The following is a 7283-nucleotide window of genomic DNA, read 5'->3' as shown; positions in this document are numbered from 1 at the left end:
AAATGCTGTGAAACAGAGAGAAATTCAGTGAATTAAATCTACTGCAAGAAAAATGTCTGCTCTTACAGTACTTGGCAAAAAGCTGGTACTGGATGAAAACATGTTAGACTTCAGTTCAGCATGGATAAGGCAGAGGTAATGCTGGTTGGCAGACAAAAGTGTTTTGAAGAATTGGCAAGGTCTGAGAGTACTCCCTTGGCTGAGAGCATCTGCTAACCCATGGTGAAAGCACTTTATAATCTCAGGGTTTCACTCTTTCTTTCTTCTGGGCTTCAGGTAGCAAAAAGAATCAATCAAACACAGATATATGCTTCTCTAATCCACAGATTACATCTTTGCCCCTCAGATTCAACCTCAGTCAAGTTTGCCTGTTGCCATTTTTGCATCAAACCAGACTTCTAGCCCTTGGCTATGGTTCAGTCCTACTGATAGACTTTGGCAAGAGTGGGCCAGTGCTACTCCCTGGGAGGAAGAGCCACTGAACACAAAGCTACACCTGCGTTCCTCCCCCCACCCCTGCACCCAGCAAAGCAGCATTTGCACCACTGCTCACAACCAACAAACAAAAAGCAGCAGAAGCACAATAAAAACAAGCAGCTTAGCATTAGATCCCTTTGTTTGAAGTTTACACCCAGCAACACACCAGCATGCAGTGGGATGCTCTGGTGCCTGAGGGAGCCTGCTTCCCTTCTCTGCTGTCACCCAAGAGATGTTTTTCTCTCCTCAGCCTCCCTCTCACTGACCCATGGACCTTCTATTTCTAAGAAGGCCTTGGATGTTAATGTTTTTTTCAGATCCAAACCTTGGAGGAGCAAATGCTCCCTCCACCCACTCCCACTGGGCCCCTCACACTCTGAACACACAATGCAGACTGTGCAGAGGATACCACATCATAGCAGGTATTTAATAAAAAAAAAATATATTTTAGGTGATGTATGCATACCTCAAATAATTTTGACCTAGATAGAAGCTGCTTTTATTACATTGCCACATTTATTACCAGGGAGAAAAAGTCAAGTAGGCTATAGTATTCCATGGGTTTCTTTTTATAAGCTTTGGTCTTAAAGGAGAACTTTTGAAACATTGTTCTCTTTCATCAAAGAAGATGAGAAAGAATAGGATTAAGGTGAGGAGAAGGATTTCTTTGACTAGCTAAGATATAATTACACATTTTACCATGACACATGCTGGAAAGTGTAATATTGGATAATGCAAGTAACCTCAACTTCTTCATTGTATTTTAATATAGAGCTCTCTTTTGAGAATTTTATATTATATACAGTATATAGTTATGTATATAGAAATTTCTTTCACATAAAAAGGATTGAAAAGGAATCAAACAAGAATAAACTCTTCCTCCATAATCACTAAGGAAGCATGATAAAGAAGGACAATATCAGCTACAAATTTTCCATCTCATTGTCTCCTGAAAAATAAAATTTTATAATGAACATACTCCATACAAGCTGTGCAGAGCAAGTATCTCTTCCAAAAATGCACAGAGCAGTAGTAAAAATCAAGCATGGACTCAATGACATCTGTTGTGGTATTGTTATCAAATGCCATCTTTTTTACACAAATCTATAACAGTCACTACTTTTTTTTGTGTGGAAATATTAGTTTGTCTGTAGCATCTAGAAGTTGGCACACAAGGACCGACAGATGCTTTGGTTTTACCTCATCTTCAACTTACTTGGCTCCTCGTTACACCAGCTACGGCTCGGCAAATTATTCCTCTGCTTTGGAAAGCCGACAAAATGCCATCTGTCTCTGCATGGTTATCAAAACTAATACTGTAACGTGAAAAAACTATGAACTGAAATTGTACCTGGCAACTACATGGTGAGGTCGAGTATCCTGTTAGATTACTCACAGACACAAATTTCAGTTAGTGAACACCCACCTATCGCACAGTGTGCTCAGCCTGAGGAACAGTCAGTCTCTGACCTTTCTTGTGTCTGACTGTTTCTCATGCCATTGACATTGACTGACACTAATTATGGCTCAGAATGCAAAATGAGGTAGCTTCTCACCAACTGAGACTCCAAGGTCACTATGATTACAGCATGAGTAGCTTCTGTTTTTTCTTATAAAAGTGAGAGGCTGAATGCATGGTGGAGAGGAGGTGGAAAGGTCAAGGAAAGAGAAAGGGCAAGATTACATCAGTGAGGTTCAGTATGTAATCGGGTTGGTCCAACAGCTACAAGATTCATCACTAAGGCTTTAGGTGCCACTAGATAAAACAGAAAAGAACAAAAAGGTATGAAAAAGCCTGACAGCGCCACCCTTCATCTGATAGAAGCAAAGTAAGCATCCTCAGAGCTTCTCTTCCTTTCTAAATGCCATGGAAATTTCTCCACCAGCTGGTGAAGTGCAGCCCAGAATGAATACTTCACACAGACACACATAACAAAGCTTGATTTTCTACACTGTAGAAATACTTAGATGCCAACTCCCAAGCCAGCCCCAGCAAAGTGCATTTTAGAGAAAAAACTGAGGTGAAGATCCTATGGGTCAGCATTGAATAGATGGTCAGAATCCAGGCCAGCAGACCCTGCCCTCTCTTTCATGGAACTTGAGCTGCACACTGTTAAAAATGGGAGACTAGAGGGTAATTGTTCTCATCCTCCTCCTAAGCATCCCCTACTGCTTGTGGCTAGAGACAGGAGCTAAGCTGGTCTTTGGTCTAAACCAAAACCATGTTCTATTTTGTCACAAAGAGAAGAGGTAGGGATGGCACACACAAACCACTGCTCGGTGTCCTCCTTCAGCAAAGTGAGGATCAGATCCTGCCATGCTCTAGGAGCAATACACCACTCCTAGGTACTCTCTGGTTACAACACCACCCCCTCGTTAAGATACCACCCTCTGGTCAACCTTATTCATGGAACTGAGCAATTTAGTCAATATTGCACAGAGCATACAATGCTAATTTTTATTTCATGTTTAAAACACTACAGAAAGAGCATCAATCTCCCTCTACCATCTGACATACATTTAACTTAATGTTAATTATTTCCAAAACTGCATAAAGTTAGTAATATTTAATATGAGAAAGGCTCACCAAAAAAAATATCACCTGTTCCTTAAGTATTTTCAGGCTGAAGCTGCTCCTGTCTTGCATGGATGCACGGTAACAATGAAGTTCCTTGTTGATACAGTTTGTTCAAAGCTGTCAAACATATGGGAATATTCAGGTGAGGAAAAATTACTTTAGCTAAATGAGTGGGGTTTGTTTTGTTTGTTTTGTTTTTTTTTTTTCTGAAAGGTGTTTTTAAGTCTAACTTAGAAAAATCAACATCTACTCTTGAGTTCCTACTGTTTTTCTCTACTATTTCCATTCCCATTTATCATTACTTTTTTTATTCCTCAAGAAAAGCTTGTGTAAAATACCACCTTCCATACAGCTCTGGAAATGGTTACTAGAGATTCCTTACAGGCATTCACTGTCTGCTCTAGTGAGCAGTCCCATGGAATATGCCTTAAGAATGATGTTACTTTAAGTTGTGCTCTGCTACCCCTTTGAACTGGCACCATAATATAGGTCTAAGAAATCATGAATCCCCTGAAATTCCTTTCTGCAGAAGAGGCAGTGTACATTGCCTAGCAGTGACATTCACAGCTCATCTAAATGAGTAGAAAAGAACAGAAAGGTGGAGAAAGCTCAGAGCTTCCTCTCTTCCTTCAGGGCTCCCTTTTTTCCTTCCATACAACATTCTCCCCTGTGTTCTTGGCTATGCTGTATTATCATGAGCTCCTTGGGAAAAGATCTCTTCTCCCTATCTACAAAGAAATAATTAAAAAACAGTAATGTCTTGGTTTCGCTATGTAGTTGGTTTCTCCTTGTATGTTCTTGCTCCCAGCAGTGTTAAGTCCATGTGTATCTCTTATTCACAGGAAATCCTTTTAGTCTTACAATGAGGTCTTTGTAGAGAGTCTTTGGTGTTATTCTTCTGTATTTGCAAGGACTCTTGAATACTGGGCTGTCTGGGACATGGTATCTAGGGGAATAACTAGTATAGGCTAAACGTAAACTAATTTTGGAGAACAAAAGCAGCCTTCAAGCTATATGCAAAGTTACTACAGGCTGTTTTTTCAATGAGGGTGAGTGGAAGTGACAATTCTTTTGCACTTAATGAACCAGAGTAGCAGAGATTAGAGAAACCCCCTAAATTATTTGGCTGTTGAATAAAAATCCAATTTAAATCTTGTGGAAAGTAAGAGCTTTGGTTCAGCTGTAGAAGTGGGTGCATAAGCAAGGAAAACAGGCAGCCTTTTAGATCCAGTCCCTAAACGAGTAACAGTTTATTATACAAAGGCCAAGCACAGATAACGAGAAAAAGAATATGTTAAGAATAAAGACAAAAATAAATCCTTGGCAGACTAAGAGATTTGCTCTATATTACCAACTACTCCATGCAAAACAGTAGCCTTTCCAGGGAAACTGATATGCCTCCCTCTTACACTCCTCTGGGCCAGGGTCTGTGAGGAGAGGGCAGTTCACAGTGAAGTCAGGATCACAAGACATTTCTGCTTGCTGGTATTGCTCAGCAGTGCCCATCAACACTTTCAAGCACCTAAGAGATATTCTGGGAGGACTTGGGGAAAAGAGAGTGCACTGCTGCAAGGGAATGAAACCAAACGGAACAGCAATAGAAGATCTAAGAAAAAATGTACAGTATGAAGGACTTCAGTCAAATATTGTCAGTATTTTTCAACTTGGGAAGTCCCACTTCTGCACCAGCCAGGGAAAAAAATATTCATTTCTTGTTTTGTTCACAAACAAAAACTGTAACTTGGCAGTGATCCATTGCAAACAATAAACACCAACAGAACTCTGCCAGTTACCATAGTGGTTATACATCTTGGAGCCTCTCCTTTCCTCTTTACTTTGGCTGTCTGTCTCTGCAGTCTGCAAGCTCTTCAGGCCAAGGATTGCCTACTGCTTTGGTGACCGCATATGCTACCTCAGTGAACAGGAATGAAAAGCTATGTGTACCAACAAATATTGACTGTTAGCCTTCTTGAAAAGTATGACTCTCTAAATGGAAAACTAGCCTTACAAGATGAAAGTACACAAATTCCTAACACAACAAATAAAAATCACACACACAATCTTCACAAACAGTACTATAATGACTAGTTTAGTAGAGCTTATGAAGCCTGTTTTCCTGTGGATTTGTCACCATTAGACAGATGTAGACTTGAACTAAAACTGTTTCATCGAGGAACAGGGCATTCACATCCCTCTGCTTTTTGGAAAATGTGTAACTCAAACTCAGAATCCAAATCTTATTTTAAGTGGGGTAAGCATCATGGTCTTCCTCACCAGGTATTTTTGCAGTTTCATAAAACTTGTATCGATACCTTATGGAGGTCTCTGCTTTTCTATTCTTTTTCATTAAATTAATCAATACACTCAGCTAATAGGAGGGGGACAGAAGGGGGATTCTGACATGGTCACATCACCTTATTTCTGAAACAAGTAAGGCTTAAAAATCCTAACACCATCACCCCAGCCCCCATCCCAGATGGAGTTAGCTTAGGCTACAACTGATGAGGTTTCCCAGTACAGATAAGCTAATCCAATGCCCAGATGAATCCACAACACTCCCTAGCCCATTATTAAATACAAATCTAAAGAGCACATCACTGTGTTCAGTCATCAGAAGGTAGGTCTTTATGGTGACTGTAAAATTCTCATTAGGTTACTGGGATTATCTCTCCCTTTTATGTTATTTGGCTCTCCATAAATACAGAAGAAAAGACATGATGAATCAATGGGCGATTCAGATTTTGCCTTCAGTCTTTATTATGAGGCATTTATCCACTTTTTGTCTCTGGAGTTTTCTATCCTGCAGTAAATTTATTGTGGTCCTTCTGAGTGATTTTTTTTCCTTTTCCTTTCCCTCCCTTCCCCAATACTCTATTGATTTTCTCATTTTTACAAATAAGCATAGCAATAAATAAAATTACAAAAGCTCAGGATGGAATCATAGCTGAATAAATACACTCATCAGGAATAATATAAAAAAACCCCAAACATTGGCTAGACTCAGGAAGGTACAGTTCCCTCATGTACATTATTTATTAAGTGCAAATGCAATTAGTAAAGCAGAATCATCAGGCTTCCATTTCCCCTTCTGCTATTGATGCACTGTGGTCACAGTTGGCATATTTCAAAGTAATTGGGCAATATTACCTAAGATAGAAGTGAAACAGAGGTGTTTTAACTCCACTAGAACTACTGCTTGGCAAGCAACTCATTGTGTCACCTTTCTGTCATCATCACAACTCCATGTAAGATGAGATGAGTGTAATAAGTACCCATCCTAGGTTGGCTGAGAGATGTACAAATCAAATGTTGGCAAGACTGTTTTAAAATTTTTGAATTAAAATTCCAGTTATACAGCACATACAGCAATGATGGGTCAATATTTATCTGAATATTAAAAATACTTTAGGATGCTAAGTTCTCATTCCAAGATATTCTGGAATTATTTTGTGAACTGAAGTATTTACAAGGTCACAGCAGGGCTATGTCACAGATCAGGATGAAAACTAGCTTTGTACTTTCTACTGCTAGGTTTCTGCTTTCTACAGAAAAAAGTTATATTAGCACCAATAGTCTCCTAATACTTGGAAAAAATAGGGCACCAAACATACAATAAATGTGTTCTGAAGGGAACTGTTTAGATCCATTTCATAGTCAGTTAAGATGCTGCATGTTTTGAATATCCCTATATGCTTAGGAATTTTTTAAGATTTGTCCTTTTTAAAAAAAAAAAAAAAAGTTCAAGTGTTATTTCACTAAATCTGAAAACTAGCTATGAGGAATGCTTTCATATAATATCTACTAATTCACCTATTCTTTTTTCCTAGAATGGTTTGGGTTGGAAGGGACCTTTAAGACCATCTAGTTCCAATCCACCCTACCATGATTTTTTCTGCATAATAAATCTCTCTAAACAGGTTAAAAAATTATGAAAAAAAGCGCCAATACCTTAATATCTCTGTTATCTCAGAAGTACATTTTTGTAAGACTTGCATAAATGTACTATTACAGTTGGATCACTGCAGTGCAGGAGGACATCTCTGCCTGGTTCCAAAGTAAAGAAGTCAAGCACACCCCGTCACACTTGCTAGCAATGGCTGCCCTGTAGGTACCCACAGGGCAGGGAAGAGGGATTCTTGCACCTGCAGGTGCTCAGGGCTGTTTCAGGGCAGGGTTTTGGGGCCACTGTGGCCCGAGGGTGCAGGGCAGGAGCCCGGAGGGGGACGAG

Source organism: Chaetura pelagica, unplaced genomic scaffold (genome assembly GCF_000747805.2).
Source record: "Chaetura pelagica isolate M959 unplaced genomic scaffold, ChaPel_1.0 scaffold344, whole genome shotgun sequence".
NCBI classification, from domain to species: domain Eukaryota; kingdom Metazoa; phylum Chordata; class Aves; order Apodiformes; family Apodidae; genus Chaetura; species Chaetura pelagica.
Note: the sequence above shows the minus strand (reverse complement) of the source record.